Source organism: Mytilus californianus, unplaced genomic scaffold, assembly GCF_021869535.1.
Source record: "Mytilus californianus isolate M0D057914Y unplaced genomic scaffold, xbMytCali1.0.p SCAF_4, whole genome shotgun sequence".
NCBI lineage: Eukaryota > Metazoa > Mollusca > Bivalvia > Mytilida > Mytilidae > Mytilus > Mytilus californianus.
Window position 1 is genome coordinate 120,805,013 of NW_026262690.1, and position 26,301 is coordinate 120,831,313.

Genomic DNA, 26,301 nt, shown 5'->3' on the forward strand with positions numbered 1-26,301 from the left:
GCAAATCAAAGTTTGCATTATAATAACTGAACTTGCATGTAGTTTTATAACAAATAATCCTAATAACTAATCCCATGGCCAGAAATAATTTATTTATCTATTGCGGAAATTATATACCATCATACATTGGACAAGAATACAGGCTACAACATGTATGTATGGCCGGGCAAGTTAATTCACAAATATATTGATGCACATTGTGATCGACTAAATGTTTGAATTGTTTCTGCATTTTACAATGAGTTTGTCGGTAATTGTTATTTCAGTATATTTTAGATCTATTTTTCGTAGTAATCTATTGATATAAACATTTAAACCTCCCTACCTCCCTCTCCCCTACCCCCTCCCCCTCCCCCACCCCGCAATCTGCATCAGTTTTCAATTCACAAGTATAACATCCTTGAAATCTAGCGGAGAATTCCACTCAAGCTGGTGCTAAGGGCTATGTTGGATTTGCAGTGATGTTTGAGCGTGTTGTCCCGCATTGGAACCTCGTTGTGATTTGAGATGAAGAACAACAATAATAAAATCGCTTCCCTTTCTTGGGCATGGTGACTGACATTTGACACCACAAAAGCATGACTTTTTTATAAAACATTTTGACTTGAGAGTTATATGCTAGTAGGTACAAGACTTTGACAGTTTTTTATTCTAACAAAGTAGGGTCAGTTTCCCCCGAATTTAATTCACACCGGGACAATATTCCCTGAATTTATTTTACAACGGACAATTTTCAAAAATTCTTTTAATATTAGAAAAGCAGCTTTCTGTGCGTTCTAAGAGGTTATAACAATATTATGGCTTATTTCAAAACATTTGGCCAAGTTATAAACTCCTGAAGATACCCCAAAGCACTTCTCATAGATTTTGGCTTTTTGAGTGTGTATTCAAAAATTGCACAAGATAGACATTCCTCTACCAACGTTCTTGACGCAAAATTATACAAATAAATGTAAAATTTGCAATTTTGCATCAGAATGCCTTCAACAGCAGCATGTTGTCTTAAATGGCATATTTTGATTTTATTCAAATATATCAAAACTGTTGAAAAATGTTTTAAGTTTGGATTTGACCACTTTTAGATTTCGACCTTGTTAGTAAAACAAATACAAGGGAAATTGGTACTACATCTTTGAACTGATGCTTACAAGCTAGAGTAAACTTTGATAATACGAACTAGGTTCCGCAAATGTCAAAGTTCATTTATTGTTATACATCATATGTTTAAAGCAGGCGTTCCGCCTAGAGTCCGAAATTTTGTTTTGATTACGGTTCTGCCATTGAAATATTGGCACATTTTTCATATATTTATTCAGAATTTATTTTATTTTTTTAAATTTTTTTTTTGGAAGGAGCCCGAACCTGGCTCCGCCCATGGTCGACTAATGTCTTTTTCTATTTTTTATTGTTAGGTTCCCAGTCTCATAATGACGACAGTTCCTTTTTATTTGTTAAAAACGTTCAGAATCCATACCCTCTTCTATGATAATAAAGAAAACAATTGTTGCTAGGTAACCATTGATTGTTGAATGCATGTACTTTCCAGTTTCTTCTATTTCCGGTTGTGAACACAATTTACCTTTCTTTGCCGCTTGACAATTAACCGTTAATCATAATGTAAAACAAATATCAATAATCAAATCCAGGTTAAATCAAATTAAACAATCAAGATATTTATTCTTGTAATTATATATCTACAAGGTATATCTAGATTTAATTTGCAACACATGTAACGACATCTGTTGATTTTAATGATTTTCAATGATAATTTCTATTTAACAAAAGATTTAACTAACCTTAAATTTATAATAATATTATTCCTAACAACGTTATGAAATTTTCAATTTCCATTTTTAGTTTTCATGAGTAAATAATTCATACACTCGTTATATATTTTGTATTACGCATTTATAAATAAATCAAAACCTTATTTAAACACATCTGTTTTCGAAAGATCGTTTAATCAAGGGATTTTTGGTAGTTTAAGTTATTTTTAACGGAAATCTAGAAAATCATTATAGATTTGTAATGATAAACAAATGGCTTTTGTCGTTTTAATGTCATTATTCATAAAACAAATTTGTTAATATTATGGTCTGTTTGATTCCTTTGTGTTTCAACAAGGATTTGTATAGTAAGACATTATAATATATAATAGTCTTTGCAAAAGTCCACGAGATTCCAATCCTCCTTACTATACAAATCCTTGGTTTCAAGAACGCATTAATCATATAAATTCGAACTAAAAATGTTGCAGTATATTTCAAAATCGCTGAAGTACCCGATTGAAATCACACCACATACTTCTTTTGTCAGCTATAGGTCTGAAAATTTTATTTGATTTTAATATTATAATTAAGCAATGTTTTAAAACTAGACTTAGTAATTTTTTACCGTTTCGTTTATTTCCTTTCTCATAATTTTCCTTATGCACCGTGTATATCATGTAGATCTCATATAACTTAATGTCACCGAGGGAAGAAAGATTCTTTTTACTCAAATACACAACTTTAATTTTCTACATCAAATTTGACACCGAATGAAACGAATCAGTGAAATCTGATCGCTTAATGAACAAAAGCGGAAAGTACCGTATAACACGCAATTTCCTTTCCTTTGATTTCTAATGATATACCTGCAAGGTTACCTGGGATTTAATAACTTTATATATTAACTGACTTTTTAACATTTCGTCCTGATATTAAAGTGTTCATTGATATGTAGGGATAATAAGCGAGTTGTTACATTGTTAAATATTCCGTTGTGTCGAGTGGTTGGAGTTACCCTGGAGCGAGGCGAACCTCAATGGTAAATCAAGACAGTTTATTTAGTAGTTGATAATTTAAAGTTTTAATAATCGAACAGTTTTCATTCCGATTGTGTTTTAAAAAGTCATTTTAATATTTCATATGCCCACGGCGAGATTTTACTTTTAAATGAGATAATATTGACATAGCGTTTTAATCTTTATATTCTTGTTTTATCAGGACGACAGTGGATGTGTGATCAGACTGCAGTGATAACAAAGTAAATATAAATCTGTCAACACCGTATATCATCATTAAACACTCATGGAGACCAAAGGTTTGAGTGCAGAGGTTTTAAAAGTCCACAACGCAAATGTGAAGAAGACGTTGCCAAACATGGGTCCACCGCCAAAGTCTCTGTGGGGAGCAATGGCTCCAAAAGACAAACAGTCCGATTCTAGCAGTAAGGTGTCGTCTGTTCTGGTCAAAGACAGATTTTCCAGACTCCGGACTAAGTTGAAAATGCATAATATGATGGGCGGTTCTTTTACAAGGAGTAAAGCTGGATCGGAAATAGTTCCAAGAGGAATAAAAGCATTAGAAAATACATACCGAATGGAACCGGCTGAATCTTCAAAGTTCAACCCTGATAAAACAAATCAAATTATTACCTCAACATTCGAAAATTATTTGAAGGATAGAAAATACGATCCTAAAACGTTTCCGCAACTGTGTAAAACTTTGGCGGATTTATTGAAGGAGAGAGTGAAGGCTACAGGTCCAAAAAGATTCAAGATTATAACCTCCGTATCGATTTTGGAAAATAAAGAACAGTGTGCCGTATGTGCCAGCAGGTGTATCTGGGATACATCAGTTGACAATTTCTCAACAGTAACCTACAACGGACAAGATTTCTCGGCGATCGGATCAGTTTTTGCGTTATATTACGAGTAGGATTATTTGGCTGAGAAATGATTCAATTTCTGTGATAACTTTAATGGCTGTCGTTATATTGTTAGAGAATTAAGGTTTTATGATGTGGAATAAACAACAAAAATGTAGGTAAACAAATCCGTCCTTTAAAAGATATAAATACCCATCCTTTTACTATTATTTTAATATCTTATCTTATTTATTTTATAAAATATGTGCTTTTAAATGTCATTAAACAAAATGTTCTGTTACTTGGGTTTTGTTTACTTATGATACATCAATGAGAAATTTTATTTACTTTTACATTATAAGAAATGGGCTTGGTTTTAAGTTCAGAAATCATTTTTTAAATAACTGACCTATTTATCGATTTAAAATTAACTGTGCGTTGGTTCAATTTGAGACTGCTATAACATAAAAAAAAATTAAAGAATACAGATTTGAAGGACCCTCATAGCAGTAATCTCAGGTTCAATATGGAATCCGTAAATTACAAGACCCCGTTAAAAGCACAAGGAATGAATACAAGACGACTGAATGATATATCTGTTCATTCTATTACTTTGGATGACACTTAATGATTAAAATCACATGCGGAATTTTTAAATGAATATCTCCCTTCGACAGGCGCTTCGCCTTGGTTGCCGTAGTTCCCAGTGTAAGTCAATAGATTGTCTTTGCTTTCACGACCGATTTTCCGATTTTCCGTGTCGTACACAGTTAATTTGTATAAACTTAACAAAATCGTAAAATATTTTTGACAATTAAATGAGAATATTTTAGTTTGGAACGTCGGAGGAATCTTGAAAAGATTAAGATAAGTGTGAACTTTCATTCACATCTACCAACAAATCCCTACGCATTACTTTTACGTTCTAAACTGTCAAAGTTCTAATTCCTAACAACAGTAGTGAAACAGTCGGTTTTTATGACATAAGTCATAATATACATGTGGCACGTGAATACATGAGTGAAAGACACTAACAACATACGTCAATGAGACAGCAACCCAACAGCACAACAAAACAAAGAAAAATGCATATAGACCTTCGTTCCATTATCAGATAGTGTCAAAATGGGTTACTTTCATGTGCATGTGCCAAGTCAGGAACCTCATAAGTAGCTGTATTTAACCCCGCCACATTTTCATGTGCCTGTCCCAAGTCAGGAACCTCATAAGTAGCTATATTTAACCCCACCACATTTTATGTGTCTGTCCCAAGTCAGGAACCTCATAAGTAGCTATATTTATCCCCGCCACATTTTTACGTGCCGCCTGTCCCAAGTCAGTAATGGTCGTATGTCATATCTAAATGTTTTTGGTCATTTGCAAAATTAGATGTCAATGCAGACATTTGATTGTTTCCATTAAATTAAGTCGCAAATTTTATAGACTTTGAACGATTGATAGCTTACCATATTGTGTAGACAACTGTCTGTTATCAAAGTTGATAGCTTACCATATTGTGTAGACAACTGTCTGTTATCAAAGTTGATAGCTTACCATATTGTGTAGACAACTGTCTGTTATCAAAGGCTGTATGTTGCCCTCTTGTAGGTGTCTTTTTGTATATTGTATATGTTGTTATTAAATGATATGAGCAAATCAGCCCTAATACCCCGGGGGGTTACTTCCTATATTTTTAGTGGTACGAGTGTGCCGCAAAACAGGGTCGCTTTTTCATGCCATGCTGGTTAGAACATTGTCCCTTTTTCATGTCCTGCTGGTTAGAACAGGATCGCTTTTTCATGCCCTGCTGGTGAAAACAGGGTCTTTTTTTAAACAAAGTATTTGTCTAGAACAGGATCGCTTAATTAACTGTTTAAGATACAGTCTAGAACCCGGGTCTAGAACAGCATCTATTTTATACGGTCTATAACAGGGTATGTTTTTCAATAGTTCTGTTTAGAACAGGGTATGTTTTTCAATGTTTTCTGGTTAGAACAGGGTATGATTTGGCAAGTGCTGTCGGCACAGTTATACCCCGAAAGGATAGTCAGTAACACCCCCCCCCCCCCCCCCCCCCCCCCCCCCCCCCACCGGACCTAATACGGATAAATCAGCATGTGTAATAATGATGACGTTGCCCTGTCGATATAAATCATGAGATAATATTGCTTTTCGGACAGGGCCAATACGGAAAAAAACAGGGCCAATACTGAAAAAAGCCGTATTGGCCCATGGGCTTATACGGGACTTTCACTTCCGGTTACAATGTTCCTACGCTAAGCTTAACTTTGGATGTATCGTTATGCATAAAATGCATTTGTATCATATTTTTCAACTTAAAAAATTTAAATGATTTTCAGTGTTTTGTAACGTCTTGAAACGGAATTATTCACAGCCTATTCGCGTACGACTTTCGATTATTATCACTGTTTCATTTCCGTTGATCAATCAACAGAACGTAGACGACTCAAGAGTAAGAATAGTTAAACTGTCTGATTTATTCTTACTAGCTACTTTATATTTGCTAGATAAAATGAATTGTAATAGCATAAGATTAAGTACTTGGGTGAGAATTCAGAAATTACATCTGACAATGTTGACAAACAATCCATCGTGAATGCGAAAAGACAATTTCATCTAACGTTATGAATGTCATGAATTTCTGTGTCTTCTACACGGTAAGTTTCTTAGTTTAATCGAAGAATTTAAATCATTTAATAAAAGTGTTAAGAACTGGCTGTTTCTGTATTGGCCCTGTTATAGATTCTCGATCAGCTGTATTGGCCCTCGACTCTTCGAGTCTCGGGTCCAATCGGGGGTCCAATACAGCTAACCTCGAATCTATACTGACAGGGCCAATACAGAAACAGCCAGTTAAGGAAATACGATACAGTAGCAGGGGCAGATAATAACGTTTTCAAAACTTTTCGTGTTGTTTTCGCGGCGTTGTTAATCAGAACGTTGTAATTTCGCGAAGTTTCTAATAAGAACGATTACATTTCGCGACGTCGAGTTAAATGTAGCCACTGACGTCATAAATCCGGTTGCGCGAATTTGAAACAAAGTACCTGCTAAGAAAATCGACCATATCACGAGAAGTTGTTATATTTATTCATTAATAATGAGGTCAACAGTATTAACTTGAAATGTGAAAAAAATCAAACCACAATCATAATTTTGTATACGTTTTATTTCATATAGGTAATGAATAAAAGACATGTAAATAATAATACGTCGGTGAGACAGAAACCCAACTACACAAAAAGCTCAATAAGCAATTTTGATATTAACGTACTGTCTTGATCAATATATAATATCTACACCATTTGTCAAACTCTAATTCGTATGGAGAATTGTACGAATAAATTAAACAGAGACTATCAACAAAATGACAAAATAGCATGATAAATAAAGACAACGCCCCATACTGTTCCTGACTTTGAATAAGTACATTAAAAAGTTTTACGGCATTTTTAGAATTTAACCCAGTGGAATATATATGTGTATATGTGTATGAAAAGGAACTGTCAGTTAAAAAAACACAGTTATAAGCCCCGTATTATAGACGGAATGACGGGCAGAAGGACGGACGGACATACAGACAGGGGTAAAACAATACCCACCCCCACCCCCCAACGGAATTGGGGGGAGGGGTATAGAAATACCCTGAAGACAAGCTTACGCAACTTATCTATTGATACAGAATAATGCAATTTCATGCTCTAATACCGACTGCTGAACTTCCTATGAAATGTTACACTACCCGTAATGGACTATATTGAGACAATTACGACATGAATTTGCTCGAAACAGCTCTAAATATTCACTTTTTAAACATGTTCAGAGTAGTTCCAAGCTTACCCGAGTTAATGTGGGTATGGTTTTGTGTTCATATAATGCCTATATAGTAGACCGTTAGTTTTCTTGTTTAAATTGATCACATTTTTATGTCGGGGCTTTTTAAAACTGACTTTACAGTGTGGCTTTTTTTGTTGTTGAAGGCCGTACGGTGACCTTTAATTTCGTTTATCTTCTTAATTTGAACTATGGTTGATACGTAGTTGTTCTCATTGGCAAGCATACCAACTGTCCTTATCTTTATAGTATCCCACTTACTTTATAATTGTTTCATGTTTTGTCATGTCGGGGCTTTTTGAATAATTAAAATTATACCCAAGCTGTGTTGTCTACATGAGGGCACGGACTAATGTCGGACAGAGATGCAAAATATATATTTTTTTTATCAGATTTATCTTTTTTGTTTCCGCACCTTTATTTTCTAAAAGTATTTACTTTTTGTATCCAAGTTTCGTAACAATTCATAAAGGTTTGGCAAAAATGTTATGCTATTTTACGAGTAACCAGCTTTGAAATTTTGATGATTAATACATTGTATCATTGCTTTCGAAAAAAAAACCTTGGCTATACCACTGAACTTGACAGCGTAATCGTGAACGGCGGGAATGATTGCACAACGTTGTTGTGATTAAAACTTATTTCAACGGAATCTAGCGCCATATTGGCAAACGGGACGTTTCCATTCAAAAATCACGATTTATGGCTTTTATACACCTTATCGCTATTCCCGCTTGACCCGAGAATCTGTCCCGCTCGAACTTTTGACGTCATACAACAATCACTTTTCCATTGTGGCGTCAGACATTTTCTATTATGACGTCAAAATTTTACGGGAACTTGTGTGATGTCCAGTAATGGCGGACAAATAGCGATAAGGTGTATTGAAAAAACAAGCACATGGATCCCTATTTTTTTTCTTTTGCAATCAATCGAGTACTGTTTCAAGAATGCTCCGTCAAAGTTTTAGGAAAAAATCAACGATAGATTTTTTTCTGCACTTAGAACTGTGTAGACGCAAAAATATTGTCTGCTTCTTTGTTTCACTTATAGTGATATAAATTCAGGATATAATAATTTAGTTTAACCTTAAACTTGTTACAGCATCTTAATGCCAATGATCAAGGGAACATTTTACAAAAAAAACGGTTAAAATATGACTGTTCGTTCAAAAGTATACACCTTATCGCTATTCCCGCTTGACCCGAGAATCTGTCCCGCTCGAACTTTTGACGTCATACAACAATCACTTTTCCATTGTGGCGTCAGACATTTTCTATTATGACGTCAAAATTTTACGGGAACTTGTGTGATGTCCAGTAATGGCGGACAAATAGCGATAAGGTGTATTGCTACTTTCCTTAAAAGTCCTTAATAATGAAATTTCAGGGTTTTTCCTTCAAATATGCAAATTATGAACCAAAATATCTCAAAAAGTAAGTTATGAAGGTATATTTTTCTTTGCATATTTCAAAAGTACATATTGAAATCGACCTTCTATTAAAATTTCAAGAAAAAATCAACGAGGGATCTCTTCTGTATCGTATGCCCTTAATAACACTATATTATGTGTGAAACTATGGTTTTTCAGGTTGTTTAACTGATTGATTAACTGTTAGCAGTATATATTTATATTACGGATTACAAATGTGTCGAGTTTTGTGATTGGATAACAACACAGGTCAGTATATATTCAGGAAACTGCCGGGGTATATACGACGTTTTTAACCCCAATTGGAACCTCAACAAGTCATCATAACGAACGTTACTAAAATAACGTCAGAGGCTCACAGAGGGAAAATATTGACGTGTATCCGTCAATAATACGTTTTTAATTTAAAACCACGCGATTTACACATCAAATACTTAATTAATGTTCTAAAGTGTTATTACAAATTATTGCGTACACACTAGAATTATTTTCACATCAAATTACAAATCCTCCACGTATGCAGAAAATATATATACTGCATGGTGAATGTTTAACAAATAACTGGTACTGGAAAAACATTAAGGCAAGGGTAATCCGTAATATATGTATAATACAGGTTTCAGACAGGGTATCTTCGCCTTCGGCTCAGGGAATATAAACTCTAAGCCGGGAATGTCACATTATACACCCTGTCTGAGACCTGAATAACATATATTGTAATTCTGTAATAAGTGGAAAATAAATCGTTGAATAAGGTCTAAAACGTGACTTGAAAGAGAAACGAAATGGATATTTTTTTTTTGTAAAGCACTTGTAAAAGCTGTCTTTACATACCCTTCATTCATCAAAAAGCGAAAAGCACAAGTCTCCTTAAACGATATTTTGAGTGTTACCCTTTTTGGTATGAATATAAAAATAAGGAGATGTGCTATGATTGCCAATTAGACAACTATCTACTAAAGTTCAAATGAAGTGGATGTAAGCAATTATAGTCAACCGTACGGCCTTCAACAATGAGAAAAACATATAAACGGCTATAAAAGGCCCCGACATGCAAACAATATGAAACAATTCAAATGAGAAAACTAATGGCCTTATCTATATCAAAACAATTTACAAAAAACAAATATGACAGACATGAAACAACAACAACTACAGAACTTTACCAAGAAAAAATCAAAAAAAATATTTGAATCTAGGCAATTTTTAATGATCTGATATGTTAATATTGTTATAAAAGAAAATAACACGTTCTAAATTTCATGTGTCCGACGTGCTTTTCTGGATTTACTTTCAGAAAAAATCGCTCAAACTTAATCATTTGAAAGATAGCAATGAATAAATATGCAGAAACAAAAGGACTTATATGACCAAAAAGGGACCTAAAAGGAATAGCCAAAAAAATTCAGAAAAGTACCAAATTTAATCATTTAATGAAGACTAGTACGATTGATATATTAATTAATTTTGATTTGCTAAACGTTCAGTGGCAAACATTTCATGCTTACTCAGGACAATATTAATAATTAACCCGATTGGAAGGTTTGGAAAAATGTTGAAGGTTGGAAAATTGGAGTGCAATTTGAAAAACAGGGGTCAGACATATTGCTTTGCTAACGGTCACCTGAAAGATTTGTAGAATTGCTTCTCTAACGTACAGAGATTGCGGCTATCTTTTACACAATGAATCGGTTTGATGTTCCCACTGCGTCCGGACGTGACTGCGTATTTTTACATCACGCACAGCCAAAAAAGGATGCCCCGTCAGCATGGATTTTAATGATAGACGGACGAATTTCAGTTGACCATTTTTTTCTATACTTGGAGTTTTGAAACGTACGAAACAGACACAAGTCTGCAATTATAACACTATTATTATTTTGATAGAGAGTGAATTATTTTGGTATTTTAAATAAATCCAACCGTCAACATTTTTTTTATTCAAATTTCTATATATATTACTTAATTGAAGATGAATGACTCACTATTTTACCGACTTGACATACATCATGTGGGTTTTTCTTTAATATAGTTATACGCTTTTAATGTTTAACGAGTTTTAAATGTACTAGTTTACTCTCCACTTTATTTGATCTATCAATTACCCTACAATAACAGGCTTTATGAAGTCCATCATAACCAAGTGATAATTTAAAGGTGTCAGTTTATTTTCTGTGTTTAATGTCTTTAGAATCACCTATAATAATTAGATCCTGATCCTGTTCTAACAGGTCCTGATCTTTTACTTTGTCAGTCCGCATTTGTTTTTATTTACTTTTCTCTTATCCGACTGTTTCTTCTCCAATTAAATATTGATTTATTCACACGAACTATTTAAATTATTTTAAATCAATTTACGGTCCTTGGTATTATTTGAGAGGACACTTGAAAAAAAAAGAGATAAGATCAAGCAGAAGTTTAAATATCACCCAAATTTTATGTGAATATATTCAAATATAAAATTGTATGTTGAAATTTTAATTAACTTTCATCGAAAAAATAAGTGATATGTTACTGATTACAGAAATAAACGATGAACAGAATAAAGAAATCATATAATTATAGATAAATTTAATAGGAAAATAATTTTCTTGAAAATTTTACAGAATAGGGGATATTTTTAAGGATAAAGAAATATGCTCCAAAGAATTAAAGACTTCAGAATCCAGACCCTCGTATATTGGTATGACGTAAGTACAAATTGTCCCATGGGTATATTTGGACTATATTTAGGACATAGCGATAAAATTCCAGATTTCAGGGTGAGCAGTGGTGGATCCAGGATTTAGAAAAAGGAGGCAGCACTGATATCACGATAAATGTGAAACATATAGTAACATATTTTTTTTAAATTTTGCAATTACATTATGAATAATTGCTTCTTAATTTGAGGGGTGAAGTCCCCTCTTAATCTGCCACTTTTATGGAATAAGTCTATATGTGTATGGGGTAAGCATCTATTTGCATGGGATTCAGTGTAAACATTGGTATATGTTGTAAGCGTGTATATCGCTGATGGCGTATATGGGTAAGTATACATTTGTATATTTGTATAAAAAATGTATATTGGAGGGAGTGGAGAAAGCCACTGGTATGGCGTACGTGTACATTGGAATGAAAATGTATATTGGAGGGAGTGGAGAAGGCCACTGGTATGGCGTACGTATACATTGGAACGAAAATGTATATTGGAGGGAGTGGAGAAGGCCACTGGTATGGCGTACGTGTACATTGGAATGAAAATGTATATTGGAGGGAGTGGAGAAGGCCACTGGTATGGCGTACGCGTACCTTGGCATGCAGATGTATATTGGAGGGCGTGGAGAAAGCCGCTGGTATGGCGTACGTGTACATTGGAATGAAAATGTATATTGGAGGGAGTGGAGAAGGCCACTGGTATGGCGTACGTGTACATTGGAATGAAAATGTACAAGTGTATGGGTAGTTATTATAAATATGAATTAAAGACATAGTCATGTCATCGTTGTTTTTAGCGGCCTTAATTCTTTAAAATATCGAACAGTCTTTGACATTTTTAAACACAACATATGTAGGCGTTTGATTAAATATGGAGAACTACTGCAAATATCAAAAGTAAAAAATCCAGGCTCATCATAGTACTTATTTGTGTAACAATTTAATGATTTCACATCGTTTGGACCGTCTCATATTTTCGATCTAAAACGTAGGTACTTGTGGGACAGGACAAATAAACACTTCCGTTTTTTTACAAAATCCGTTATTTTCTTTTTCTTTTGATTTCAATTGTTCTCGCGTTTTTCTATATTATATTAACATAAATATACCGGTACTAGAAATACCATGTATTTACTACTAACTGTCAATTCCTAGTTTACTATTCACAGCGGTCATTGATATATGTATTAAAGTTTGCATCACAGCAATTTAAGAACAGTAATACATGGAAATCTGAATTTCAGAGTTCAAATTTCGGTAAAAAAAACCTTGACCAAGCAAGGCCCATATCCTACACTGTCTTTTACGATTAATACAACAGGTACGCTCTGCTAAGTAGGCCAATCGGGATAAAGGCTGAGCCATTTGCACTGTCACTGGACAATACGGGTATTTTGGATGCTAGTAGACGTGTTACTTGCAACAGGACAATACAGGCCCTCATGCTGTTGCAAGAGTTATTTAACAAACAGAGAGCGTTGCAGTCGCCCTACATGGGGCGCATGATTGAACGTCCCCATTCCGACGGGACGTGACTTAGTATCACTCGAGCAAGGATTTAACTGTCGGACAGGGGAACCATATTTCTATACCGTAGTCAATCTTTGAGATAGAATTTAATACATATACCACGAAAACAACGTTTATAGCTGTACACGATAATGCGAGTCAAAGACTGAATAGAACAGAACACGTTTACCCTAGTAAAACAGAACACGTTTCCCTAGTAAGAACAGAACACGTTTACCCTAGTAATGAATAACCATCTCTTAAGTTATCCATTTCTCATTGATACTAAATATTCTTTCATCATATTCGATTCTTCATTCACTTTTTTTACTTTATTTTAATGTCATTTGTCTTAAGAAGATGAAAGTACGAATTAAATGTAAAACTATAAATCGTAAAGCGGGTAATTGATGCATTCAGTGAAATTGTCAGTTTCACGGACCAATAGACCACCGCAAAGTTAACAAAAAAAAGCTATAAACCGAGATACAAATTGTCGTTAGAAATAAATATAGAAATAGCTGTGATGTTACATTTAAAACCCATTTTTGACATGCTTTAACCAGGATATTACATAAAATATTAATTCACGTGAGAGATGCAAAGCAGTAAACGGAGTAATGATTGGAAAATGGAAAACCATAATACAATGTATTGAAGTATCAAACTTAAAGTGTTTATATGTTTATATTTTCAGAAAAATGAATGAATTAAAATGAGATGTGGACTACATGTCAATGAAAAAGCAACCCAATAACACAGAAAGAACGAAAAAGACATCTGATTAGAAGATCACAATACAGTCCAACAAAAGACAATATAGTTACACAGTGTGCCAGTGACCTAATACGATATATATATGGGGTCAGTAAATTCCATATGGGGTTCGACTGTGTAACTAATAATATCACGCCTTAAATCATCCAGAATCTAGTAAACAAAGTACAGATCGGAATACCGGAAATGCCTTCTGTCTTTTCGAAATACATTTGTTCTTTTCTATAGCCGCCTGCGTAATGAAATAGGTAATTCACTTGGGACATGCGCATGGCCACTAATTTATTTCCTTGAAATCTCAATTCTCATCACTTTTAGTCTCACTCAGGAGACTTACAAAAGGTACATAAAAGGCCTACGAAAAATAGAAGAACTACTGTATAAAAGTGTGATCGCAAGCCGTCACCGCAAACTTAAGTAAACTTAAACTGTTAATATGTAATCATGCCGTCACACACTGTTATCCAGTTTTAACCTAAATTGCATCAATTTAGATCTTGAGCATGGACTTGGAGAAAATTTGCAGTGTATTTATGTTTCATATGATTTTAAAGATATAAATAAAACGTTCAACTGGTCCCAGTCACTTAAATTGGTTATACATATGTAATAACCTGTTTTTGGATATAATATCTCTAATGGGATATAAATGTACTATGCAAAAACAAAACACGTAGAGAACTAAAAATGAAGCATTTCAAGTTAGATTCACTTGCATAAATATGGGTTACCAGCACAAACCTTATATGTGAAGCAACTATATAATATAGTTAAAATTAAACTTGTGTATTACAATGCAGCATACAAAAAGTATGATTTAGCCATACAAGTTTACCTGACTTCGCTGTCTTCTCGTTTCGATCCCTCATTTTTTCTCTTTTTGTATGGCATGCTGAAGTTCAATAACTCATGAATGTTGGAATAACCCGTATGCTATTTATAGATCTCTAGTATGTATTCTCAAAGTCACCATCCGATGCAGATGCAGGATTTTTTAAAAGTTGGGAACCGGATCCCACATACTTAATACAATAACTAAAGAATAGAATAGAATATTTTTTTATTTCCCAAATTACAGGGCCCATAAAGGGCATAAAATCAGATACAATTGATTTACATAATTGGTAACAACAACAATAATAGTCACTTGAAAATATATATTTAGTATATTAGCATTGGTCAGAATCAGAGCCAAAAACCACATATATATTGTGAATAAAAGAATAAAATTACATTATATGCATTCATTCTCAAATCATTTACTTGACTTAGTGTCAATATGCATACCTGATCTCTTTAATTCAAAACAGTCACAAATATAACAGACCAGTTTTTCCATAAGAGTTACATTTTCTTGAGTCAAGAGCCATAAAAATTTAGAAGATTTATTTAAATTTTTAAAATTATAACAATTGTCAGATATGTATTGAAAAAAGTCTTCCCTTTGAGTATCATAAAGAGGACATTCTAACAAAAAATGAAGCTCATCTTCAACTTTACCAAGTGAGCAATTTGAACAAAGACGCTCAGATCTTTCTATATATTTTTACTAAATATGCAGCAATGGAGACAGGGCCCCTGACCACCTTCCCATCTCCTAAAACCTCTCCAGAACATCAATTGCAATATACATAATTTTTAAAGAAGATCTTCTGTTAAAAACTAGTGTTTCGGACCTATATATGTAATTAAAAGTACATTTTTGTTTGTTTTAAACAATTTTACAAATTCTAAAAAAAAATCATCGAAACCAGTGTTATACGTTGACCAAACATAAGGTACAAAAAAATAAAGGTAATATATCTGTTAGTTTTGCAGAAATTGATTATTTTTGAAGTCTCATTTATATATAAATAAGAAATAGCCATAAGTATTTTGGGTTATATATGAAATAATTCATAAATGAAATCGAATGCACAAACACATTTCAGTAAATTATTGCGAGTTCCTGTGATGTGCCCAACATATCCTATCATTTTTTTCCCTATGTCTGACTGTATTTTGTACAGACGATTCTCCAATTAGACAATGCTATATAAAACATAATTAAGAATTTTAAGATGTGCAAGGTATGAGTCATCATGCACATCACAATGACGTTGGTGTCCTGTATACCAGTATAGTATATTATATTGTTTGCACCTAGAACTGCCTTCAAATGTTGTGGAATTTGTGGAATCGGTTTTAAGATACCAGATCTCTCTCTCTCTCTCTCTCTCTCTCTCTCTCTCTCTCTCTCTCTCTCCACATATATATGTATATATATATATATATATATATAACTGTATATATATATATATATATATATATATATATATATATATATATATATATGTATATATATATATATAAAAGTCTAAATTGAAAACAACGTTCAAACCTATGATTGCGTTGGATAAAAACCGCAATATATATATATATATCATCATATATATGTAAATATATCTTTGAAAAACTTAACTTTATTTTATCATTCAACTGTCATATCCTGCCTTGTTTCATTGTTACAGGTATTTTCCGAAGAAAATGGTTGGTTAAACCTGGTTGTATATCTAGCTAAACCTCCAACTTGTTTGACAGTTGTTTAGAAAAGGTCCGTTACATTAACAAACTTAGGTGAGCTACCCAAACAGATATTAATTTAGAATTCTTTGAAGAGCGTTACATATCTACTGCAGACTATATTAATGTATTTTCCGCACTGTCACATTACTAAATTAAATATATCATTCTATTTTTCAACCAGCTTAGAATTAATCTCATATTCATACATCAATATAGAGAGTGTATTCATTCCGTGAAAAAATGATTTTACAAATCAATGCATAAACATAAAAAGGAATGTTGATATAGAAAAATATCAGATGTTATATTGTAATTGGAACGGATGGAGCGAGATAATGATTTACCACGCGTATATATATATCGTTGGAAGTCCATTATCTGATTTTATTCTGCAGCTAGAACACTTCCTGTTATCTTTATCTACCACATATAGTAGCAAATTGATATTTCCGCGTGCAATGTCACGTCATTTTCTTCACAATCTAAGGTTTAGGGATGGAAAATAAGTTTTATTTTTGTGCTAACATTTTCATAAATATAATTGTAGCTACAGTATATCGTATGGCAGTTACATGTCGTTTGGAAATGTGTATCGGAGCTGTGAATTTTGATTAAAAAGACTACATGTCAAATGCCACTGATATAAGTAAAATCAGGGTAAATTGGCCCTACATCTTTATTTCTTGTCAGTGGTGTTTGAAATCGAATATTGGAAAGCATAAAGTAAACGTTGATAACAATCAAACCAATAGAGGACTCCGAAAATTAGATATGAACATACATTTGTGAATCGGGAGAAGACATTTAAAGTGAACTCATTTATATCATTTTATCAACTGAAACATTGTCAATATCATTTATAATAATCACGCAAGTCGAAAGCAATGGCTTACTGACTATTAGTACTTTCTAAGACTTGCAGTCTACACTACAAAAGTCTAAAAGTCTGAAAAGACCAGTTTTTGTCTTAATTTGCATGAACTTTTACTCGACATTCTCCAAAAGTATGACTTGTGTCTTAATTTTTCTTGACAAATTCTCATTTATATCAAATTTGTATGAAATTTACTCGACATATTCTCGACATTCTGAATATGGTCTTAAAATTTCTTGACAAATTCTTGACATTTGAATACTGTCTTGAAATTTCTCGACATATTCTCGACATTCTTATTTTTTCTCAGTATGGCTTGACATATTCTGAACATTGAATCGTGTCTTAAATTTACCTGACAGTTCTGAGTTTTACAAATCATGACCAATATAACTTTAATCTTTATTTCTCTTTATATGATATACTGTTGTTTCAAGTTACACTTCTTTACAACAAAAATAAAAGTTGGGCATGTAAAATAATTGAAAATTTGGGTATATAAATATTTTTACAAATGCAAATATGGCTATGAAATCTAAAGTATAAAATAATTCAAATGTGGGTGTGTTGATATAAAACAATTTCAATGTGGGTTTTTAAATAATTACAAATTTTGATTCCTAAATCTTATAAATTAAATGATTCAAACCAATCATACTGTAGACATATTTCATTCTACATTCATAATATTCAATGTTGATATGGTAAATAATCATTATACCAAAATGTGGATTATATAAATAGCAAATTATGATGATATACAAATCATTCATTTAACAGAAGAAAAATTTGTGTAATGTCATCTGTTGGAATATATTAAGTATTACACATGGACAGGATGTATCCCATAAAATTAAGGTATTCCACACCACAGAGTACACGCAACTGTCAAATAGAAGTTATTGCTTTACCTGTAATCAGCCATACAAATTACCAGTTGACCGACCATGCCACTACAATTTAAAAAGTTTGTTGATAGATGAAAATGAAAATCATCATTTTGATGAAAAAAAATTGATTTGATTTTTGATTTTTGGTGTTTTAACGCCACTTTTTAGCACCTCTTTTGGGCTATTTCGTGGCGGCCAGTTTTTATTGGTGGAGGAAGCCGGAGTGCCCGGAGAAAACCACCGACCTTCGATAGGAAAATTGACAATCCTAGTCAATTAAGATTGCAGTCGAGTGCACCCGCACGAGCGGGGTTCGAACTTACAACCTCAGTGTTGATTGGCTAGTGATTACAGTAGTAACTACTTAGACCACTCTGCCACCGAGGCCCCTGAAAAAAAAAAAAAAAATTGTTTGAAATGGATTTTCTTCATCAAAATTATGAAGTTAATTATTTTAACATAAAAACAAATTGAATAATTCCCAAAGATTAAAAGAAAATTATTATCTACTCCAGGAATAATAAAAAAAAATGTATTTATAATGGGTCCCATCAATGATTTCTATAGAAATCATCGGTCTTATGAAATGGTTCTCAAACAGACATGCATAATATAGATCTAAACATTTTTTTCTTTTCAGGAAGGAGTTATCACAAATATTTATTTTTGATAAAAAATTATAAAATTCAACACTCAAATTTGAATAAAAAATGTTTTTGGGTTGTTCTAAAAAATGAATAAGGTTTTTGAATGCTGTTTGTCAATACCTTCGACTTATATTCCAAGTGAAAACAATTACTTAAATGTTTAATAAAAATAAATCAAAATTAAACTACATGGGGGATTATTCAGGGTATTCCAACTTAGTTGCACCAAAAGGGTATCTTACTATACCAAATTAATCCTTGATTCTTCAAAGTTTAGTTTAGCCATAATAAAAAGGAGTATATAACAGCAATAGAATGTCATAAACAGTGCAGAATAAGTCTGTTCACATTTCAGGCGAAATTTATACTGTTGAGATAGTGTCAAGACATATTTAAGACTGTCAAGAATGTGTCGAGACATATTCAGACATTATTTAGAATGTCAAGAATATGTCCAGACATATTCAGACATTATTAAGAATGTCAAGAATATGTCAAGACAGATCGAGACAAATTTAAGACAGTCAAGAATTGGTCGAGACTAATCCAGACTCTTATCAGATGATACAGGAAGTGTCGAGAAATTTTAAGACAATGTTCATACTGTCAAGACACTTGTCAAGAAAAATCAAGAACCTTATTAGACAAATTCATACTATGTCAAGAATTTTTAAAAAATATTCAGACAAATTAAGAATGTCGAGTAAAATTTCATGCAAATTCAGACAAAAACTGGTCTTTTCAGACTTTTTGACTTTTGTAGTGCTACCTGCTGTAGTAACACAATAATACATAAAAACAATGGCTTCTGGGATAGTGTGGTACTCTTAAAGACTACTTGAAGTCTACCTGCTGTAGTAATTCAATAATACACGACAACAATGGCTTCTGGGATAGTGTGGTACTCTTAAAGACGACTTAAAGTCTACCTGCTCTAGTAATTCAATAATACATGACAACAATGGCTTCTGGGATAGTGTGGTACTCTTAAAGACGACTTAAAGTCTACCTGCTCTAGTAATTCAATAATACACGACAATAATGGCTTCTGGGATAAAGTGGTACTCTTAAAGACGACTTGAAGTCTACCTCCTCTAGTAATTCAATAATACATGACAACAATGACTTCTGGGATAGTGTGGTACTCTTCAAGACGACTTGAAGTCTACCTGCTCTAGTAATTCAATAATACACGACAACAATGGCTTCTGGGATAGTGTGGTACTCTTAAAGACGACTTGAAGTCTACCTGCTCTAGTAATTCAATAATACACGACAATAATGGCTTCTGGGATAGTGTGGTACTCTTAAAGACGACTTGAAGTCTACCTCCTCTAGTAATTCAATAATACATGACAACAATGTCTTTTGGGCTAGTGGTAATCTTTAAAATTTGCCATCTACCTGCTTTAGTAATTCAATAATACACGAAAACATTGGCTTCTGATCTAGTGGCAGTCTGTAAGACTTGCACTCTACCGATCTTTTAACCAAATAATACACGAAAACAATGGCTTCTTGGCTAGTGGCAGTCTATAAGACTTGCACTCTACCTGATCTTGTACCCAAATAATACACGAAACGTTGGCTAGTGGTTCTCTTTAAGACTTGCACTCTACTTATTTTATTGTAATCCAATAATACACGAAAACGATCATGAGCTTCTGGACCATTGACACTCTCTTTGACTTGAAATCTGTCTGCTCTTATAATCCAATAAAACTAGAAAACAATGGGTTCTGGGTTAAAGTGGCAATCTCTAGTACTTGCATTCTATCTGCTTTAGTAATTCAATAGTACATGTACACGAAAACAATGGCTTCTGCATGGGCTAGAGTGCATGGCACTCTCTAATACTTGCAATCTATCTGATCTTGTAACCAAATAATACACGAAAACAATGACTTATGGGCTAGAGTGGAAATCTCTCATACTTGCAGTCTACCTGCTCTATAGTAATTCAATAATACACGAAAACAATGGATTCTTGGCTATAGTACTCTCTAAGATTTACACTCTAACTGCTTTAGTAACCCAACAAAACATAAAAACAATGGATTATGGGCTAGTGGTACTCTATTACTCTGGTCTACCTGCTCTAGTAATCCATTAATACGCGAAACGTTTCTCTTACCCTTCGAAAATTTTATTAATCAACCACCTTACCATTTTATTGTAATTTGCCAATTTTAAAAAAGAAAATGGCTTTCTGTTATAATAAATGGTGTATAGCAAGAGCTAATTCATTGCAAAAGATCCATTTACTAAAAGCGAGATAACCCTATATTCAAAATATCTAAGCTCTACTAAATAGTGAATCGGTAAACAGTGCAGCTAAGATCACAATAAATATATTACTGTATTTCATATTTGTTTTTGTGTTCGAATTGTTTGACATTTGTCATTTCGGTGCCTTCTATAGCTAACTAGGCGGTATGGGTTTTGCTCATTGTTGAAGGCTCCAGGTGACCTATTGGTGTCAGATCACCAATTCAAAAATAATCAACCAAATTTTTCAATTTTCACAGCTTTCTAAATATTTTACCTTAAGTTTAACTTTATAGAAACCGTGTATATTCTGAATTGTACATGTATCACCTTTCTATATGTCAATTTTCAACCTATGTTTAAAGTCTTGCAGTGAAACACCGTCGCTCGGAAGTCAATTGCTACTAAAATAACCCCTGGTTTTCTGGAAATTTTTAATAAGTATACTAAAGAGCTCATTAATCCTCAACTTTTAACGCATAATCATTGACAAAATGTTGTAGCTCAAAATGGTCTGCATATATTTCTCTTTCACCAAAAGTTTTATTTCTGCAAATGTGTTTGTTAGTTTAAGTAAATAATGACACCAAAAGCACTATTTTTAGTCAGGGCGGGGCTACTTTTTTTTATTTTTTGAATTGAAGTGGGTGATTAGCGGTTTGACACCTAAGGGTGTTAACCTCTATGTCATTTGGTCTCTGGTGGAGAGTTTTCTCATTGGCAATCACACCACATCTTCTCTTTTTATATAATAGGAATTTTAGTATGTGTGATAAAAAATTATTATCAACCACTCATTATTCAAAGTTGTACAAGTTTAATAAATCCTTAGATTGTTATTATTCTAAAATGTAAAATAAAGTCATCTTAATACAAATAAGAAGAAAAAATTATAGAAATCCGATCATAGAATCTATATTTATAGCCATAGTGTATTTTTGTACATTTTGCAAATAAAGTTTTATAGTTGATAAAATTGAGAATAGAAATGGGGAATATGTCAAAGAGACAACAACCCGACCAAAGACCAGACAACAGCCGAAGGCCACCAATGGGTCTTCAACGCAGCAAGAAAATTTATAATCTAGTTTATAAAAATTTCTTTTCATAATTTATCTTTGAAATTTAGATTCTTTTAAATTTTTGTTTGTGTGAATATTTTATTTCTTCCTTTTTTTGCATATATTAATCAAAAATAAGAAATAAAATATTGACATAAACAAAACAAATAGACTGAAGTTATCAATTTCAAAGTTTAATTATGAAAAACTATTTCTTGAAGAATTTGTTATTAACAATAAACAATAACTATTTATTTACGAAAAGTACAAAAATACACCAAAACAATATCCTTACATTCACAGACACTTTACGGAAATACTTGTATCTGGACGAATTTTGCATAGTTTTAAGTGTCCGGATTTTTTCGGGGACCATCCGGTTTTTTCGAGAAGCGTTCCAGGTTTTATCGAGTGAATACACAACATTTGGTCAGGTTAAGATACGTTACAAAAGATGGAAAAAAATTAAGTAATAAAATGAAAACGTTCATACAAAACACGTTGATAAATATATTATACTAAATATTGAGTTAGGGGGTTCATATTTTGGTGCAAGCAAATTAACATGTGTCGAGACCACCCTTTACACACACACACACACACACACACACACACATACACTATTTGGAAATTATGTTTGTTAACTATTTTTTACTATTTATGACTTTATTATAATGGGAATTTTAGAGTATGCATATTGGGAAGTTACAGCTCTACAAGATATTATTCATTACATTTGCAGCAGTATTTTTCCCCACTGTTTTGCTAATTTCGTTATTCCGTACGATTTCACGCTTGAAAACTGATCACAAATCTACAATGATAGAATAAAGGATAAAATTACAATAAAAAATAAAAATACCAGAGTTACCTCCCATAGACTGTACCAATGACGAATTGACTTCAGCGGTTTTCCAAACTGATAACAGAGCAACGACGAGTTTTCAATGGTAAAATGGTTCTGTTTAAACAGCTGATTACATGTTGATCAAGAAAATTGATCAGGATTAGTCAAATACCTAGCCAATGGTTGCTCTGATAACCTTGTTGGAAAATATTTAATACTGTTCACATGATTTGCTACACTAGACAATTTTTAACATATCTACATTTTACCAAGAACTGTGTATTAAAGCTTGATATAAATGATATAGATACTGTCCCCTTTGTCTATTTACTGAAGACCGTTTCACGACCTTCTTAGTGTAGATGGCTTTTGTTTGTTTATTGAAGTTTGAGTTGGGATTGTTTTTTTGCTGTTATATATACGTATACCTAATAACTCATGTTATCAATATTAACTTTGAAATATCAAATGATGAGATCTGAACCGAGCTTTTTATCATAGTTTTTCCATTTGTTTGATTCTTTTTATTGTTTTTTGTATACCACATATGAAAAGGCAGTTTGAAATTAAGGTGGTACCCAACACCTTGACTAATATTAATTTGGCTCGTTTAATTTTCATAAAATTTTGACAAAATGTTTACTTTGACCCTTTGACAAAAATGTAAAAATTTCAAAAAATTTGAACCAACCACTTTATCAGAAAAATTTCATTGGTTATATAGCAGTTTGACAAACACTAATTTTGATCATTGAGAAGCTTAATATTTCCTTAACAATACAACGTAATTAAAACGTTTAGCTGATTTTTACAGAGTTATCTCCCTGTAGTGTTAGGTACCACCTTAAGAAGAATAGAAACCAGTGCACCGGCCAGAAATGAAAAAAAAATAAATCTATTTCCTTATATATTGTTCAACGTAATTAATGTCAGTGAATCTTCAAGGTCAAAATAATTTGCACCCACACACACATCAATTGTAATGTGACAGTTTCTCTTTACTTATTAACGGATATGTGAAAATATCATCTCAGTACTGTAACTTGTATAACTTCGAAAAAATAAATTACCGACCACAAGCTAATACTCCTTTTGAAATTTTCAGTATAAAACATGCGTGTTTTCTTGTGTACAAGATGTCAAAGGAAAATGATTAGGTTATGTGTCGTACTCAAACTCCAATTCAACAAAAAAGTTTTTTCTGTCAACCACGCATTGAACTTATTCTGGACAATGACATCCGTTAAAAGTCTTTAAATCTGCACTACCACAGTGTTCAAGCTTATACCTAGTGATTAACACAGCAGTCACTCACCTCAATGTGGCATAACTATTTTGTAACATGTTGAACTATCGTAAACATTTTGGTACCGTATTAGATATCTCAGGTTACATCATTGTTCCATTGCTTGAAATTGTTTGAATATCCTCTCTACTACAGTTCATGTGCATTAATATCCTCTATTACAGTTCAAGTGCATTAAACTTGAACTATGTATGAACAGTTGTTTGCCCTGAAATGTTTACCCTGAAATGTTTACCCTTTAAATGTTCTTTCTTATCAGAAACCATTACTGTAACTTTTTAATTGTTTGATCATTTCATGGATTTTAGATAATTCCTTTTCCGTTGTAAAGTTTAATGAACCAGACGATTTTTTGCAAAATATATAATTTCTCAGAACTTGTTTGGTAATTATATCCTTCGAATAAGTCTATTTCCTTTATCGGCATAATTTGCTGCGTACATAAGAAATTCTACAATTTTGATCATTTATCAAAAAATAAATTATTATTAAAGTAAATGTCATTTAGTGGATAGTCATGTTTTGTTACATCTGATACTAGTATGGGATGATAAGTGGGGTCAGCAGATATAAATTTGAGAATTAAATTCGATTGGTCAATTCCTGAATGGTGGCAATATACTTTGGCTATGGTCATCCAACGTAATAATGAAAATTGACCATTAGAGGACTAATTCCCTACCATTGGCTCCTTGTGATAGTGTCCTGGGTCATTTTAGGGCAGCTGATATGCACCGTTTCATTGAAATGGCTTTCCTGTGGTCAACCGAAGAAAAAAATGAAAGAACATTTAAAATGAAACGAGAAGTCTCCCGTCTTATTCACTTCTCTTGTTCTTCTTCTTTTAAACGGCAGAGAATGTAATAAAAAGGACACCGAAGGGGCAATCAAAAATCAGAAGTCGAAGAAATACCATGACAATAAAATGAAAAACGACGAAAAGACAAACAGTCGAAAGCACTTCGTACAATGTACAGAAGACTGAACTCAGCAACACGTACCCCACCAAAAATTCATCAATTTTCAAAGTTCTATTCATTCTAACTGTGGCCATGTTGATTTTTGTAGGTAGCTCACTGTGTACAATTTTTTAACTAAATACGCTCGGAAAGTTTCAGACATAGTTTAGTTAAATGAATTTTAGGCTTAATTCTTGAAAAGAAAGACCAACGAACTATTTCAACCAATTTGGTCCACATAGTGGATTCAACCATTCAACTGCGCGGAATATGATCATCGTTTTACTCAGCTTTCATATTTACTACAGATGAATATTTTGAATCAATAACGGCATCATTCAACATGATTTTAAAACTATATTAATTATTTGCGTGAGGAAATCAATTCAACTTTGCTTAAGAGAATACATTCAACCTTGCCAGAGAGAATATATCCAACTTTGCTTGAGATAATACATTCAACTTTGCCTGCTGAAGGAATCAATTACACTTTTTCTAAAGGAATTAATTCAACTTTTCTACATATAATGCATCCAACTTTGCATGAGAAAATAAATTCAATTTTAACTGATGGAATCAATTCAACTTGCCTGAGATCAATTCAACTTTACTGATGGAATAAATTCAACTTTGCCAAGCAAATGCAGTTAAGCCATTTCAATTGATATTTTTATACTGTGTCTTTCTATGTTGTAATGTTACACTACTACTTCAGGTTAGGGTAAAGGTTGGCGCCTGTTAAAACGTTTTAACCCGCTGCATTTGTTTGCACCTGCCCTAAGTCAGGAGTCGGTTTCACAAAAAAACTTACGACTAAGATTGATCGTAAGTATACTGAATTGTTCATGACTTACGATCAATCTTAGTCGTAAGTTTTTTTGTGAAACCAACTCCTGGAACCTGTTTCAGTGGTTGTCGTTTGTTGATGTGGTTCTTAAGTGTTTCTCGTTCCTCGTTTTTTATATAGATTAGACCGTTGGTTTT

The 26,301-nt window shown here is 32.9% G+C and overlaps 1 long non-coding RNA gene across 1 annotated transcript; it reads left to right on the forward strand.

Moving 5' to 3' along the window:
* The first annotated feature begins 2,191 nt into the window (after positions 1-2,191).
* On the forward strand, positions 2,192-3,931 carry LOC127699210 (uncharacterized). Its single transcript, XR_007981122.1, has 2 exons — positions 2,192-2,808; positions 2,988-3,931. It is a non-coding gene; the product is annotated as an uncharacterized LOC127699210 (long non-coding RNA).
* The last annotated feature ends 22,370 nt before the right edge of the window (positions 3,932-26,301 follow it).